A 17,724-nucleotide genomic window follows, 5' to 3' on the forward strand; every position below is an offset into this window, starting at 1 on the left:
AAACAATGGGCTTGTTGTCAAAGTTAGTTTGCAAAAGTCTATATTAGAGGTGGCTTGAGCCATGAATTCTGGTTTTGGATTCAGACTTCCCCCCCCAAAAAAATTCAAAGGGCTTTAGATCTGGTGCTGACGTATGGAATCACCTTCTACAGATGGAGCCAAGCCTCATGGTTCAGGAGCAGTATGGATTTGAAATCCCCCAAACATCAAAGGTTTTTGGAGCCAATGTTCTAGTTCAAACCCATTCCATATGTTCAGAGCCTTATATACAAACACACCTATTGAAGTAGATATTTACTGTTGGATGCAGCATTCCAGTCATTTGGATCAATATTAGGCATCTGCTGCATCTGGACAGTGCCTCCAAGAAGTACTGGGATTGAAATCCCATGTGAAACAGAGATAACTGAAGGCAAAAGATGAAGCGTTACAACGTAGTTTTTCTAAATGTCAAATAATTGTAAGATAAGTCTTAGCAAAATGTCTTACCATAGCCTTTCTATTTCTGAATGCAGTTCTTCACCTTCTGCCACAATGGCTCTGTTTACAAATGCAACGCTAGTGGTTAAATATCTCTTGTCTGCAACATCTGTGTTAAGAACTGGTGGGGTTTCAAACTGTGAAACTCTGATAACAAGAGAGCATGCCTGGCCCAGTGACCCAAAACAAAGGAAGCAATGGAGGTAAAAGGGTAGAGCTGGGAGGAAGAGGAAAAGTTCAGAATTAACCTAGGATGATTATATGTTCTGACAGAATGAAGTAGCTGTTACACACTACACTGAAGATACATGGCAGGGTGGGGGGGTGAACTAAAAACAGACGTAGACTTTGTATGCAGTAGATAATATAATTTATGTTTTAATACATGAATCAGTAGAGCTGCTGGAGTAGATTTTCTGTCAGCAGTGGCTAAACAATATGCAGACAGTTAGACATGTGTGTTTAATTATGCCAAGATTTAAACAACTCCTTATGGAAAAGTCCCATGTGGTTTAACAGAAAATGATAAATAATCATCTGTAAACTGTATAGAATGGGTATCTGCTATAGATTGCTCCAGAATGGTTGAAAGGGCCTCATTCTCTATTACATTCAATAGGTTTTCAGAATAATCTCTTTGGATCCCTGTTGGTGCCATAATTATTGAAATCCATGCAATGGCTCCATAAGAGATCCTTTGTCTTCTTGTGCCTCCATTTGCCCATCATGGTGAGACACCCTGACATACACAATTAAAGTACCATGTATTACCAAGTTTTGCTGGACCCAGAGCTCTGATTTTTCCCAGTTGGATGTCTGCTTTAAGACATTCTCTTCTGTTGCACTCCTCTGAGACCTGCTGACAGTAGAATAGGGTAATACAATATTAGTAACAGTAGTCGTAGCTCTACACTCTGCAAATAGCATGCAACTGTGCTCCAAGGTGTGTGCAGCATGACTTGTGCAGTTAGGTGGATTGTGACCAACTTGACCGCTGTGCATTGGAGTACAAATGGAAACCCAATCAGGCCAACTGAATAGTGCCCAGTGTGGGGTGGCAGTGCAAGAACAATCTGCACCCTTAGGGCTATTTCACCAGGCACTTATGTCCACATGAGCACATCTGTGATGGAGAATAGCATGTGGGAGGACCGTATTGTGGTCAGCCTTGCTTGATGCAAATCTAATACGGAAAGGATTGTAACACCTTAGCACTGTTAGAGTACCCAGATGTGGAGTCAGATGTGTGTTTCAGCATGCCAGGTGGACTACATAGTGGTTGGCATGCCAAATATGCATCGTGTAGACAAGGTTCAGCTGCAGCCAACAAACTGTTTAAAATAGGTGTAATTTTAAACAACGCTTGGCTGACCCTATGTCCATTTAGTGGGACAACAGAGTTTAAGGCCAATTGAGACAAGTCGGGAGGAGCAGTATTATCAACAGGTGTCAAACACAACTAAGAAGTCTAGTAAAGACATAGCTAATAGGACTAGCAAATTCAAGCCTCGATCCTGCATTTTGTTCCACACAGGCAGACCTCTGCACCTGCACAGGGCTATGTGAGAACATAGTGTCTTGTCATGTGGAACAAATTGCAGCATCAGGGCCTTATTGCTAACACTAGGTGCTGAAAAATGGATACTATTGTAAACCTCGTGTATGCAGTGCTGAGACAAAACCCCTGTGCTCTCTCTACACTATCACTTACACCATTGCTAGCTCTCTGTAGCTTCATTTGTGCTGAAAAATAGGCACTAAATTTGCTGGTGTAGATTCATCGTGAGAGGGTGTGAATGTGTATGTGTTTTTACACTAGTTTGCTGGTTAATGGCTCCAGCTTGCTGCTGCTGTCTGGTCTTTAAGGCTGGATTAACAGGCTAGCAGTTCATTTGAAGGGCCATCTTCATATAAGACTAGAGCTTGATGTAGTTATTGTTTTCAAATGAAGGAATGGGAGGCTGTAGAAAATAGCAGACAAATTACAGGGAGAAACTAAACTTGTGGGATCTCTGCTTTTTCCCTGACTAGACTTGCAATTTTCCACTGTCCATAGCAATTTGTTGTGTATGGTGTTGTTTTTAAATAAAAGGACTTGTTCAAATCAGACAAGTAGGGTGGTGAGGAATGTTCATCATGCATAAAAGCACTGTGACCTGTACGAAAATTTATAAACATGATGCATGGTCTCTAAGGTTGTGCTCTCTCTTTCTCACAGGCAGACACTTTTCAAAACTAATATTGATCCATCAAAACCTATTCTGGGTTCTAATTTGAACTGAATCTTCTACAGAGTCAATGTCCCTAGTCCTTATTGAAGCTCAGTCTAAATTGTAGATCAGCCTGTATATTTGAGAAAAGATTCATGATGCTCCTCTAGATGTAAATATTTGTAATGCTTTCTAGAATTATGTGGTTGCAATTTTGATCTCCAATATACATCCAGAAGAAAAGACAACTGAGGGTCTGATTCTGGGGGCTCAGAGCATGCCCACTAATGAGAACCTTGCAAGATCAGGCTCCAAGAGAGGATTTGGTAACTGTAGACAAACTACACTGGGAGAAAATAATGTAACAGGAAATATTTATTCAATGTGAACTACATCTATCATCTCAAAACTCCCTTATGTGCTGAAGGCTCCCTTCCAGCTAAAGGGGCATTCAATACGTTACTACCTTAAAAATATCCTCATTATTTTTCACAGTGGCTGTCACAGTGATGCCCTAGAATGTTTCCTGCTGCCATGGAATTCCACAGAGCCTCTTGGCTTGTTGGAATTTGCCACCATGACTGTAGGGGGACCTGAAGGAAGTTGTAAAAAGGATTATCCTGATTCTGCTGTCATGTACACATATGTAAATCAGGAATAATTCCACTGTCAGCAGAGTTACACAGCTTCAATACCTATGTGAGAAAAGAACCAGCCTTTGGCTGGAGTGTGATTGACCCCCTCCAGCCCAAAAGGAACATCCCCCACATATTACTGATGTCAATGGAATCTTGAGGCTGACTTTGCAGCTCACCTTGCACCTTAAGCTAAATATGAAGAAATGTATCTTAGGGGAGTCTAGCGCTCATGGAAGGTGTCAGATTGACAGCTGCAGAAACAGAAGTCTGTTTTATATATAAAACAAGTTCAGAATGGGCTGCCCACCCCACCCCCACTGCAGCCCTGCTAATATGTCTGATCCTTAATCTGGAGGGACCACATCAGATGGTGATATGACAAATCAGACTTAAGGGCACACTTGATCCTTAAGCTTTCTACGGAAACTGACAACAGGGAAACCATCCTGAGGGTAATTTGGATTGCGGACATCTGTCTGCTAAGACCTGGAATCTGCCCACCTGTTCATGGCATATAAGCCACCAAAGGTATATTTGCTGTTGTTGAATTGCCCCAGTATCGAGCCAGTCAGCTAAAGATAAAAGCTTGATAAGCCATTTGGGAGCAGATTAAGGTTAAATAAGACCTGAATCCATCAAATATTAGGATCCCCTTCTGTAGCTTCCCCCATAAGCAGAAAAAAGGCTCAGCAGCTCCAACATCATCTATGGGCTGAGCCTGCTGATCTAGTGTTCCATCCCCTAAGCCAGCTCTCTAACAGAGGTAGTGAGTTTAGCACTTAAGCAGACAGACTCATGTAATCAGATGTTGCTCCCCCACTATGGATGAATGATCATTCAAACTATTTGCTTCATGTTGACAAATTTAGAAGCCATTTCCAAATTTGGGAGCTAGACCCTAGAACTCAAGGTATCCTGTCTTAATTTGCAAATAATGTTTTACCAATTTTCTAAGCAACCTATTTACCTTGGAAAACAATTTATAATTGTATGATAAGAATGGACAAACTTGCCTGGGGAGATTGAGAAGTCATCATCACTAGGGATCCTGAAGAGTGAAACAGTAAAGAGTTTCAAATCCCTGAGTCCTGTCTACCCTACAGCTTCCACTGTTGCTGTAACTGAACTGGAGAATTACAGCTCTGAATTCTTCCAGTGTAGATATATCTCATATAACTTAGGAGGTCCATTTAGATCAGTAGCTTTAGCAACATCTGCAATGGTTATGTGAAGCACAGTGTTCCTGTGTCTCTTGTAGTAATTGTGCAGCATGAGCTTTGTCTGAGCTTCACTATTTACACGTATTACACTGTTTAGAAAGGTAATTCCTAGATTCATGAGTTTTGTGCACAAATGCTATTAGCATAATTAAAATAATTACAAAATGCCTTAAACCTTATATTTAAGAAGCTTATTAAAAGCAGGACCTAAGAGGAAAGAGATTCTTCCCTGATCCATTTATCGAGCTTACTCCATTATCAAGGCTCCATTTCTTATTGTATCAGTGCTAAAGAAAAAAAAACACCCACACCTCAGTGTTTTCAGAATAAACTTCTATTTTTTCAGCTACTGCAATTTTGTCCTCATTGCCATCTTAAATTTGGCAATGCACATTTTCAGTCCAGAAGAGATGTTTTGCTTAACAAATTTAAAGGGAAAATCTGTTATGGTGTATTCCCGCTGGTGTAAAGTTTGGACAAGTGGAAGGAGTCAGACAACACTGGATAGTTATGACTTCTGTTTATCCATAGAATTATTTCAACATAGGAAGTAGTAGTGCAAGTTATCCCGCAACTGTAATTCACTCCTGAGCTAGAGATGTGATATGAAAGGACTGGTCAGTCTACCGCCTTAATATTTAGACTACTAACAAGAGGATGAAGTAATGCCAATTCTGGTGGTAGTTTTTGCATTGTAGACAGATGTCCACTAAGAACTGGACCAACAACCCAAACCAACTGTACATACAATACATTGCCAAATGATCATCCAATAGAAATAACTTTTGGTCACTACCGTCCTGGGCTGGATTAGAACCAGCAGCTTTGAGATGAAGGTCTCTGTGATTTCCAGGTATTTGTCCAGCTCTGGGAAAATTAGTCACAATAACTCTCAAATGTCAGAGAATGTAACCCATTCACATGTGCTGAATGGAAAGGAGTATTTCATAGACTTCTAGGCCAGAATGCATCACTGTGATCATCTAGTCTGACTTCTAGTATAGTACAGGTCCTCAAGTGGTTAGAGCACTTGATGTCGAGAACTCTGCATTCAGTTTCTAACCCTAGTACTGACTCTATAAAACTTTGGGTAAGTAAGAAAGGCCCAAAATTTGAAAAATGTCCTCTAATTTATGTGCCTTCATGTTTGAGTGCCAAACCTGAAACACCTTGGACCTGATTTCCATAGGTGTTTGCTGCCTATGGCCCCCATGGACTTCAGTGGGAATTGTGTGCGCTGAACACCTCCAAAAATTGGGTCTTAAGTTCCTAAAATTGAGCCCCAAAAATGTAGATGCCTAAAATTAAGTCACTTTGAAAAATGTGGGCCTTCGCCTCTCTTTGCCTTAGTTTTCCCATTTATGAAAGGGGAATAAATACTCACCTAAGCATTGTGAGGCTTTATTCATTAACATCCAGGAAATCCTATGTTGATATATTTCAGGTTTCAGAGTAGCAGCCGTTTAACTCTGTATCCGCAAAAAGAAAAGGAGGACTTGTGGCACCTTAGAGACTAACAAATTTATTTGAGCATAAGCATCCGATGAAGTGAGCTGTAGCTCATGAAAGCTTATGGTCAAATAAATTTGTTAGTCTCTAAGGTGCCACACGTACTCCTTTTCTTTATGTTGATGTAGAAGTAGAAAGCACTATTCACAGTAGCAATAATGCTTCCTCTGTACAGTTCGTTTGTGGTTAAATTGGTTTAGTTGCAACTAGAGAAATGCAAAAATTTTTCTTTGTTTTTCAGAATTTCATAGGGAAAGTTTTACAGTTTCATTGGATTTTCTCTTTCCCCCTCCCCCCCTTTGTTTGGGCTTTATTTGCAGTTTTGATAAAATCAAATCAAAATACACATTTTTACATATTTTGGATGCAAAATCCTCTTTGCTTAAATGCTGTTGTTTGCTGTGATATGGGCCTGTTTTTGCTCAAGGAATTCGCCTATATTAGTGAAACTTCACAGTGTGTTACAAACTCAAAACACGTACGTTTGGAGATAAAAAGCATAAGGCTTAAAAATACCAGTTTTAAAATAAAATACTGTTTTCAAATACAGCTCACATTGGTACGTTCAGGATGAGATTTGCTTCCTACTGTGAAGGCTTTCAGTGTAGGGCACTGAGCCAAAGAGGGACAGCCTTCTTCGAAGGGGAAAGAAAACCAGATTAATCACTGTTCTAATTCCACTGAAGCTGATGAAGTTATATCCGCTATTAATTCAGGCCAAAACAGTTATTCATATAACACGCTATTGGACTGGTACATTTACATTTTGCCTGAGTAAGCAGCCCTTATGAGAAATATAAACACTTTGCTTCTTTAACCCTTTCATCATTCTCCACTGAGATACGACATACATACATACACTTACCCAATCCAGCTGTAGCTCTCTCCCTCCCGCAAAACGCAGTGAAAGTCCTCTTTGTCTAGCACCCTATCACCAAAACTCTCCACCAATGAGCTGAGTACCTCACTTTTCCTGTTTTCACATGCTGATCCTCCTTACAGATGGTCATGGCCCCATGTTCATTCTTCCCAGCTATAGCTATGTCCCACCTCTGTCTTGCTGACTCCCAGCTTGACAATGTGGTTGAGAACCGGGGGAAGGAAATACTCCAGGTCGGAGAAGTGTGGAGGCTCATGGTAAGGGAGGTACATGTAAGATGGGATTTCCATCACCCTAAACTCACCTACTCCCATGTTCCAGTGGCTGATAACCTTCCCTTTACTGGCCACCCAAATCTTGAAATCAGCCAGTAACCAGGTAACATCCACCTGAAAATCAGCTTGCTTCCAAAGCATAAGAGGGACATGAAGTATGGTTGAAATGTTCATTTTCATCTAATTGGCTCTCTGGATGAGATCTTGTCTACATCTACTGTTAAAGACGGCACTTTTCTCTTAAGTTTTCTTCTGTAAATTCCTCCACAGTTACTGTTAGATATTGTGGTAGTCTTCGTTTCCTAGACTAAAATTTGTCTAGTGTTGCTGTGCACTGATAAACAGGGTCTATGTTCCACAATTCTCAGGGCTGCGTGTTGGCCGTGGTTGAAATTATTCTGAGGTAGATACACTAGCACTTTTGTATAATATATTTCATGCAAGTTGTCACCAATGTAAGATGTCACAATTCATTCTGAGTATGTTAAATTCATTTTGCATATCTTACAATTATCTGAGAAGCAGAAAAATTGTCATAAATTCAACAAAATATTCCAGTGTTTGAATCAGGCAAAGCAGATCCTACCTGATCTTTTACTCCAGTATCTGTTTAGGCTTATTCACCTGTATCTGATTCTTGTTGATAGTAAATCAGTCAATGAAAACTCCCTCACAACAAATGAAAGCAGTTGTGACATGGCCTAACACAGTATCTCAGTTTCTGATAAAATCATGTAACTAGGTGTAGTTCAATCAATTATACACCTCTAAACTGAAAATCAGTAAATAGTGAAAGAAGCTGACAAAAGGATAGGCCTGGTTCGGTGAAGTTTTACTTTTTTTTTTTTTTTTTTGGTTGTGTGGAACAATCCATTTTGTAATATCTGAGAAAAGTCTTGCTAGAAGACTTTTACCAGGTACTTTAATCATTTAAATTAATGTGTCTTTACTTTGATGCAAAGAAAAAGCATCCCCTTAATACATGCTTTAACAGGTCAGCCTCACTCAACTCCATATCAAATTGTGTCAAAGCAGGATGCCTATGATTCCATATTTTACTTTTCTTTTTCTTTTTTAAGTCCCGTATTATACTTTTTCCTCCACAGGAAATTAATTTTGACCTATGAGTTAGATCCTATATAGTTCATAAATAAAGGACAACGAGTCTCAATCACTTGTTATCACCGGGATTGGTAAGGTTGAGAAAGATAGACTTGCTGACAGTGTTATGTCCTTGCAAACAGAGCAGTTAAGGGCACTTGATATTTTGCAGGACAGAGCTCTTCGGGTATGTCTCGGAGCAAGCCTCCCAGCCCAGGTAGACAGACTAAAAATAGCAGTGTGGCGGTTGCGACTTGGGCTCTCAAGCCCACCCCACCTAGGCTTGAGTTGAGAGCCTGAGCCCCAGCCAAAGCCACAACGTCCACATTTCTGTTTTTTGTGTACTAGCTAGAGTAACGTTAGCACAAATCTGTCTACCTGGGCTGAGGGGCTCGTTTCCAGCTGCAGTGTTGACATACCCTTAGTGATGTCAGGCTAAATGAACAGGAAAAGAAGAAAACTGAAGAGGCTTTTGTCATAAATATAAAGGGAAGGGTAAATCCCTCCTGGCCAGAGGAAAATCCTCTCACCTGTAAAGGGTTAAGAAGCTAAAGGTAACCTCGCTGGCACCTGACCAAAATGACCCATGAGGAGACAAGATACTTTCAAAAGCTGGGAGGAGGGAGAGAAACAAAGGGTCTGTGTCTGTCTGTATGCTGCTTTTGCCGGGGATAGACCAGGTATGGAGTCTTAGAACTTTAGTAAGTAATCTAGCTAGGTATGTGTTAGATTATGATTTCTTTAAATGGCTGAGAAAAGAACTGTGCTGAATAGAATGACTATTCCTGTCTGTGTGTCTTTTTTGTAACTTAAGGTTTTGCCTAGAGGGATTCTCTATGTTTTGAATCTAATTACCCTGTAAGGTATCTACCATCCTGATTTTACAGAGGTGATTTCTTTACTTCTATTAAAAGTCTTCTTGTAAGAAAACTGAATGCTTTTTCATTGTTCTCAGATCCAAGGGTTTGGGTCTGTGGCCACCTATGCAAATTGGTGAGGATTTTTACCAAACCTTCCCCAGGAAGTGGAGTGCAAGGGTTGGGAGGATTTTGGGGGGAAAGACGTGTCCAAACTACGTTTCCCAGTAAACCCAGTTAGAGTTTGGTGGTGGCAGTGGAGATCCAGGGACAAAGGATAAAATTAATTTGTACCTTGGGGAAGTTTTAACCTAAGCTGGTGAAAGTAAGCTTAGGAGGTTTTCATGCAGGTCCCCACATCTGTACCCTAGAGTTCAGGGTGGGGGAGGAACCTTGAGAGCTTTCCTCACAAAGTTGGCTGAAAACCACTGAAATGGGGAAGTTTATCCTTCTGAGTTCTTTTGTTATGTAAGAGGGATTATACTTCCTATGATCTGGTATTCCTTTAGGTGGCGGCTGCTGTATAAATAATGCCTTAGAGGAGCAATGATGTGGGCAGGGCGTGTGAGGGCAGACTCAAAGAGGTTGGAAAGCACCTGCATTTTTTTCAGATTCACTGAAGCACATCTCTTCTCTGACCCTTTCTGTAACTTGTGTCTACTCAAGTGTATGATTAATATTAGGGTTATGATATTTTGGAAGAATTCCAGTTTAAGAAAGGACTAAGTATTCCAATTAATTTTACCAGCTATCTCATTTCAACATGTCTAATACAACCATGATTTCAGATGCCTGACTTTAATCTATTCTAGGGTGGCAAAGTGGTTTCTTTTTTGCACCCTATTTTTAAAAAATGAGATCTTTATACACAATTAATATGTTAAAAAGATATTTCCTACTGAATGTATTTTAACATCATTCTAATGGCATTGGAAAAAACCTTTTTCTAATCAGTCTTCGATGACAACATGCTCATGGCATTCTGATAGTATCTTCTGATGAATGTAACTCCCTCCTAGCAGGCATGGAGATAACTTTACATAGCTGAAGGCTTGCTCTCTCCATTGTTCGCATTTGCCCTCAGAAGTTTCTCTTTTTACTCCAAGACCAATTATTCTTTTCCAAACCCTTCATTCCCCTGGAGTCTCCCTTTCTTTTGGGCTTCTTCTCCCTTCACTAATTCCCCTCCTGCTCTCTTTCTGATATACTTTGTGCCAAATTTTGCTGTCACACCACTCTAAATCTGAAGTAACTCCTTAGGGGATTTATACTGGAATGACTGAAAGCAAAGATGGTCATCTAATTATCACACTTCCACTTTGCTGTTTTATCTGTCCCTCATCATTAATATGGTTAGAGAGATATCTCCCAACTACTCCTCTTCTAAAATCTGCCTCTCTCTTCCCTCTACCACCTTCCCTCTCTGTCTTGCTCCTACATTGTCTTCTCTTTTCTCCCTCCTCCTCCTCCTCTATATTTCTAATCCCTGCCCCTCCACTCTTCATTTTTCTTCAATAGCCTCCTTTTTCCTTCCTTGTCACCCAGCCAGCTATGGATATTACCTGCACTTCCAAATGACCTCCATTGTGGTGTGATGGACCTGGCACTCCAATCTGTGCTGTAGCTGGAAGTGATTCTGAACAGTACTGCTATACACAGATGTGGTCTAAATAGCAGCACTATACTTCTCCATATTGCCTTCAAAGTCCCTCCAACTTTCCCAAACCCAGTAGCAGAGAGCATTGTTCCTGCCCATTTCTGTATACTGATGCCTTCTGTGATCCATAGAAAGGCCCATCAGCTACTGATGCCTTTGAAAGTGATAAATCAATGCTTTTTGTAGGAAAAATGGTTTAAATACTGTATGGAACTTTAACCAAACATTGAATTGCCTTAAAAGACCCATACAATTGCAATATTTGGGTTGTTGATTCTGCAGGGGAATATGTACATCTGAACAAAAACATTTTTATTGACATTTTAAAAAGAAAAAACACTATTATTTCTATTATTATTAGGTATGCAAATTTTTAATTGATTTTTGTGCGAACCTAAATCAGACCTAAAGTATTGTCAGTGACTATTCAATTTCTTGGTACTTGGTATTGATAAGAAAGATAATCAGGGTTCTTATACACATATGAACCGCAAGAAAGATGCTGCTGGAATAGCTTCTGCATTCCAAATTGTTTAGATAATACCCAGGTGGGGTAAGTATTCTGTAAGGCAGCACTTACAAAGTACAGTTAACAGCTGAGTACTACATAATGGGGCCATATGTTATCAAGAATAAGATCAGCATTATTTTTTGCAAAGTGACTGTACTGAGCAAACTGTGTATGATTAAACTTCCGTCATCCCATGTGTTTGTACTTTAGCTCATAGTACAAAAAAAGGAAATTTGATAAGATGTATTAGATCACTGAATTCTTTTCCCTTTAAGGACTGGGTGAGTTCTGTGGTAGAGTATGGATCAAATATTACTAAACTGACAACATTTGAGTTTAGTGGTTAATCTGTCCAGATAAATCTGTATATCCCTGCTCTGGGTATTTTTTTTCTAATGTGGTTTAATATTTCATTTAATAAAACCACTTAAATTCTAGGCTTTCACAGAAAAAACCTCTGACAGTGATAAAAATGGCATTCTATAATTCAAATGTTTTAAAAAATAAAAATAAAGAAATGCTCCAAGACTGGAAATCTAGTAAGAATTAGCATTTATATAAAACTTTTAATCTTCACAGACTGTCCAAACACAATGTAATTTATAAGGCTAGCAAAAAAAAAGATTTTTTTCTGCAGGAAAATTTTTAAAAAATCTTTCCCCCCCCCCCACAATGTTCTGGGTTTTTTTTGTTTTTTGTTTGTTTGTTTTTGTTAGCGGAAGGGGGTGGAGGGTGTCAGGGAATTTGATGAAAAAGCAAAACCTGAACTTTTTTGTTTGTTTTCTCAAGCTGACCCAAAACAAAAATTTTGATTTAAAATTAAACAAATAGTAATTTTGGTTTTGTTTCCTGGTGTTTAAAAACATGTTTTTAAAAAAATAGAAACAAAAATTTGACAAATTTTTTTTTTTTTTTTTTTTTTTAAAAACCGCTTTTGGTCAAAAATAATTTTCAGTGAAAAAACTGAACCAGCCCTGCTAATGAAATTTCATCACACTCCTGTGAAATACGATGGAAAGTGCACAGACTGGCACAGTAGCCTTATTTATTCTAGCTTTTCTCTCCTAAGATTTTCCACTGTTGCAACTGCACTGGTGGGAGCACTGGTGTAGAGAAAACTCTGTGGATTTAGACACCTTTGTGGCTAAAACAATGATGGCACTGCCCCAGGAGTAGCAATGATAGGCTACTTTAGGGGGAAACAACTAGTTCAGACAGAGTCAGAGGTTAAATAACTTGATCAAGGCACTACAGTGGGTGGAACTGGCATCAGGACATAAGAATTCCTGATTCCCAGCCCCATAAGTTATTCCTTTAGCCCTTCAGCTGCTACACAAGTCTCTTATATCCACAAACATGACCACATAAATGCAGAGTAACCTGTTGAAAACAACTACTCATAAGACCAATAAAAACCAGTTGCTTACCAGAGGTGACTTTCTAATAAAGCTGGAACAGAACTGCTCATCAGGATACTTTAGGGCAGTCTTTTAGGGCAGGATACTTTAGGGCAGTAAGTTGTCTAATAAAGTTGGGCACTAGTTAGGTTTTGTTGCTGTTGAAGAACTTGATTTATACTACAAGTGAGAGCTGGAACAAAGGTCATATAATATGCTGTTGTGGCATTATCCAAAGACCATTAAAGTCCATGGCATTGCTCCTGTTGACTTCAGTGAGCTTTGAATCAGGCACTTAGGAGATATTTAGTTTAAAAACATTAAAGTTGGGTTGTAATCTTGAAAATTTGAATATTTACCGGCTACACAGCAGGATCCAAGTGAACAATTGCAATAAGTATAGATCTTTCATTAGATAATTGCTCCAATAATTCTAAAATCAAGAGCCTTTTAGATGTCTGGCTTGGAATATTAACCAGACATTTAAGCCCCAGCTATAAACTAATTAAAACTTTCCTAGAAATTATATATCATCTACAGGATTTCCTTGCTTGTCAGTATCTAACAGAATTGGTGTGGTTTAGTGTCCACAAGTGTTTTAGCAGGCTATTGTTTCCCTTAACATCAGTTCTGTGTTTTGGCCTGAGGTATCGCTAAGACATAAGAGGCTATAAATTACCCTTATTACCTTAATCATTACAAGATTGCTGAATAAGCTTCATTCCATCATATAGGAATCACATTCCAGCAGCTGCTCCAGGCCTTTAAGATTTGCTGCTGCTTAGAAGGAATAAGGATCTGAGTCAATCAATATACAAAGCATTATGATTGCACAGAGTATCATATGTGCAACAAAGACCCTTGCATATAATTAAGGCTGTGATTGTGTCTCTGAGGAATTTACACATCTAAAAAGTGAATTAATACAGTAATGGGATCCTTCAATGTATTTTTATTTCAAATAGCACATGGAAATCACAGCAATAAAGCATTTTTTTATATATTTCGCCTGAATATATTTCTGTTTCCAGTGTTTGACTCTCCATTTTATTTGAGTGTTTGGAATTGTGCTCAAATTGATAGTGTTGGAAGACTTGAAATAGTTTTGCAGACTGCCTAACTATGGAACTCTGCCAATGTGTTACTCATGAGAGTGAGAACAAAAAGACCTTGGACTGCTACAACCAACCAGTCCAAAGAACAGTCTCTTTGCCAACCTCTTTGAACATGGAAACAAGCTGGTAATTATTGAGGTTGCAATTTTCAAGCTGATAGGCAGTTTTAACATGTTAGATTAATAGTTAATTTTGGTATGTTATACTCACCCCAGGACACTGCTGTCAATTAGTAATATAACTCAGTTAATCATAGCAGCATTCTGCACACACACACATACAAAGCATGGATTTGGAAAGTGGAACCTGCTGGGATTGAGCAATTTCTGTGATAATGGTGATGCCATCTCTTCTTAGAAAGCAATCAGATACAATTTGAAATGACTCTCAGTTTGAGTTATGTTCTTTTAATTTTTTTAAAGATACAATTATTGAAGCAAGCATTTTGCCGTCAGGTCTGTCCTTGTGAGGCAGAAAATCCAATCAGCCATGCAGACATTCAACTACAATAGTTGAGAAACACTAATTGTACAGTAACATTGGGTTGAGTGAAGGAGGACGTGTTACAGGGAGAACTGTATATACAGCACACTGGGACCAAATTCTTCAGCAATGATCCTTATATTGTACAGCAACATTAATCCATTCTGTCACAATTAAATATCCCTCGCCCCACACCAACCCAACTATGGTTCCTAGATGCAAATCACAGACAATTCATCATTGATTATTTTCTATATATATATATATATATATTTGTTACGCTCTTCAGGCTGCCTAGTTCCAGCCCCCAGACCTTGATTCCCATAGTGTCGTTCAGGTGGCCCAGTTCAGAACCACCTTCCTCCAGTGTGTGGAAAAAAAGGGAGAGCTTGTAAGTGGCCACAGCCACTAATATCCCTGGACCTCTGCTGCTACACTGTATGTCCATGCAGCCCTACTCATCAATCTATACTTCTGGGACCTGCGGCTGCCTGGCATGTGTTATAATCTGACCGATACCCTCTTGAAGGGAAAGTCAGAGAACAAGTGGCAGCTGTAGGCAGGTTCCCAGTAGGGCAGGGAGACAGGGGGTGGGAGAAAAGTAAATTCCCATGGCTTCCTGAAAAAATAAAGGCCAAACTCTGTGGCTGGGGAATCAGAGGGCCCTGACTGAGATGCATGGGGCTCTTCATCCCTCTGAGCTACTATTTCAGGCTCTGCAGACTCAGACTCACTGCATCAGTTTACCCTCAGTTCAAATTTATGTTCTCTCTGCAACCATAAGAGCTACAACCAATTTTTAAAAAAAAAGAAGAAAGAAAGAAAGCTAAGATTTTGGACTGAAGCTGTGCAGCAAGAGGCAAATTCTGATTGTAGAATATACATACACATAGTTACAGCACATGACTGGAACTGGTGATCTACAGGGTCTATTCCTAATTCAGGCACTAACTTGGCTTGTGACCTCAGGCAAGTAATTTAAACTTTTTGCCTCAGTTTCCCCATTTGCAAAAAAAGGATTAATTATCCTAACTCATATGGGGCTGTTAGACTAATGTCATTAATGGTTGTAAAGTGCTTTCTGTTCTTTAGAGGAAGGGCACTATGCCTGTCTTTCTATTGCTAATGGACCCCGATCACAGAATTATGTACAAAGCATCTGAGTTATGTAATGCTAATTATTTTGCTATTTTCACTACTTTCAAACCCAGCTGAGATTCATTCAGTCTTTCGCGAACAATTGTCAAAGAGAAATATCCTAAATCTATAGACTTATTTCAGTTTCAGGTAATTTATAAAAATCTTTACATGCAAATGTCTGGATTTAAATTTCATTTTCTCTGGCATAATAGAATTTTGAAGCATTGCTGCAGGCAGGATTTTGCCCTGCCTATTCTACCTCATCAGCGATTTTCAAAATCCGAGACACAATCCTCACAGGTATATGGACAGCATTAAATTAATAAATTCAGATTCCAAGGACTATTGCTTAAGTGTATCACCAATATGTTGTTGGCAGATGTACCTCCCTGTAGGTTTGAATTAGTTTTAGGAATATTCCTTTACACATAATACAAGGTTTCTTTCCTGATTCACAGTTCTTTTCCATCTTTCCGCCCACTCCCACTGAAGTCAGTAGTTAAATTCTCATTGACTTCCATGAGATCTGGATTGGGTCTGTCCATTTAGCTAAGAATTCAGCTACTCTTTGGGGGACTGATCGTGCACCATTTAGATCAAAGGCAGCTTTGCCATTCACTTCAATGGGTGCAGAATCAAGCCCTAGTACAGAATAATTGTATTTCTTCAATTTAAAACTTTCATTTTATCTTATTTACAATTATTTCTCCCCACTTCATCAGTCCTCCTGGGAAATTCTGCCTATTGCACTTAGTCCCATGTTGTTCTGGTCATCTTCTGGGTGCAGAGGGTGGAACACAGCTTACTTTAGACCCCACCAACATTGTCCCTGAGTTACTTGGAAATAGGATTATGTTTCTTTCTGTGGTTGTAGGCATATCTGTTCAGTTTAATTTGTAGTATAACTATCTCCTCTTTTGTAATATGCTGAGCCAAATTCTTCCTTTGTGTAACTGTTTTGAAGTCAAACAACTTAGAACAGGACTAAGTTTGCCCATTTATTTTAAACACAGTCATAATACAAACCCACTAAACTCTGGATCTTTCAGCATGTTAAAGGATTTTCCACGTTCCTCGAAACTGCACCACGTGATGAGAACTATGGCGCATATTAATTTCTTTAAGTTATTAGGAATATACTTAAGATTCCTTATTACTATGAACTATGCATATAAATTATGTTTGAACTGCAGTAAGCATCTGGCTTAATGCTATGTATTGATCTAAACACTGATTTAGTGCACATGCATGGAAATTGTTTCTGCCCATCATTGATTATGGGAATATTACATACTGTATCATATGGTGCCATCTTCTGTGCAGCAGAAACTATACTGTATATGTAAAATTATGTTGGAATTGTTTTATCTGGTGGTTTTTCCATTCATTGCACAATCCAGCTAATTGGTTGACTGATTAGTTTCTTTTCTTTTCTTTTTTTTTTGCAATGCAGTATATACTACACTAAGGGCAGTATATGTTTAGCGTGTAGTACCAGATTACCCTCTGTTTTATATCAGTCCAAAGTAGCAATTCTCTTCCCATTTCAATATTACAACAGTTAAAGAATTTCTGAAATGTTTTGTCTAGTATTGTTTATTATAATCTTCTCCAGATAACGTCTGCTTTGCTTTATCAAGTACTTTTGAGGCCAGTGAACTGAGCAAATTTTAAATTAAATTAGAGAGCCAACATAGTGACTCCATAGTTAAATTGTGCAAAGGGTACTGTGAGGAGCAGTTTTGGGGAAGAGTGAAGGGAAAGAGGGCAAATTAAAGGCTACACAAAGGATATGCACATGTAAGCTAATATCTGTAGGTGGAGGTAAAAAAACAAAACTGGTTGTGACACTACAGTTCTCACAGTGAGCTTCTTAACTGAGTACAGTGGAAAGTACCTGGAGTTGAGGAAGACAGTGTGGTGCTGGCAGTCTGAGACACAGATAGGCGCAGCCTCATTCTGAGACAAAGGCCAAAATATCTGCGCGTGACTGCAATCCAGACGTGTCTTGTGCTTGGAAGGGAAGAACCAACAGTGCAAAACTGAAACAACCCTAGACTTTAGACTTACAACAGGCATTGAGTTGTTTTCATTTAATGTGTTAAATCTCTAACCCAGTAAACTTGGGTAGTTTTTTCTCTTTTACAATCATTACAATTGCACTATAATAAAATAAAAGCCGGCAATTTATGCCATCAAATAAACCAGTGGCTTTAACCAGTGATGAGCTGCCAAAATCTTAACGGGTTCC

At 39.1% G+C, this 17,724-nt stretch overlaps 1 long non-coding RNA gene across 1 annotated transcript; it reads right to left on the reverse strand.

The window, feature by feature from the left end:
* Positions 1-835: 835 nt before the first annotated feature.
* Positions 836-13,217, reverse strand: LOC122461749. Its single transcript, XR_006283904.1, has 2 exons — positions 12,766-13,217; positions 836-1,339 (listed from the first exon to the last, which is right to left on the reverse strand). It is a non-coding gene; the product is annotated as an uncharacterized LOC122461749 (long non-coding RNA).
* Positions 13,218-17,724: the final 4,507 nt, after the last annotated feature.

The sequence above is a fragment of the Chelonia mydas genome, chromosome 9 (genome assembly GCF_015237465.2).
Source record: "Chelonia mydas isolate rCheMyd1 chromosome 9, rCheMyd1.pri.v2, whole genome shotgun sequence".
NCBI lineage: Eukaryota > Metazoa > Chordata > Testudines > Cheloniidae > Chelonia > Chelonia mydas.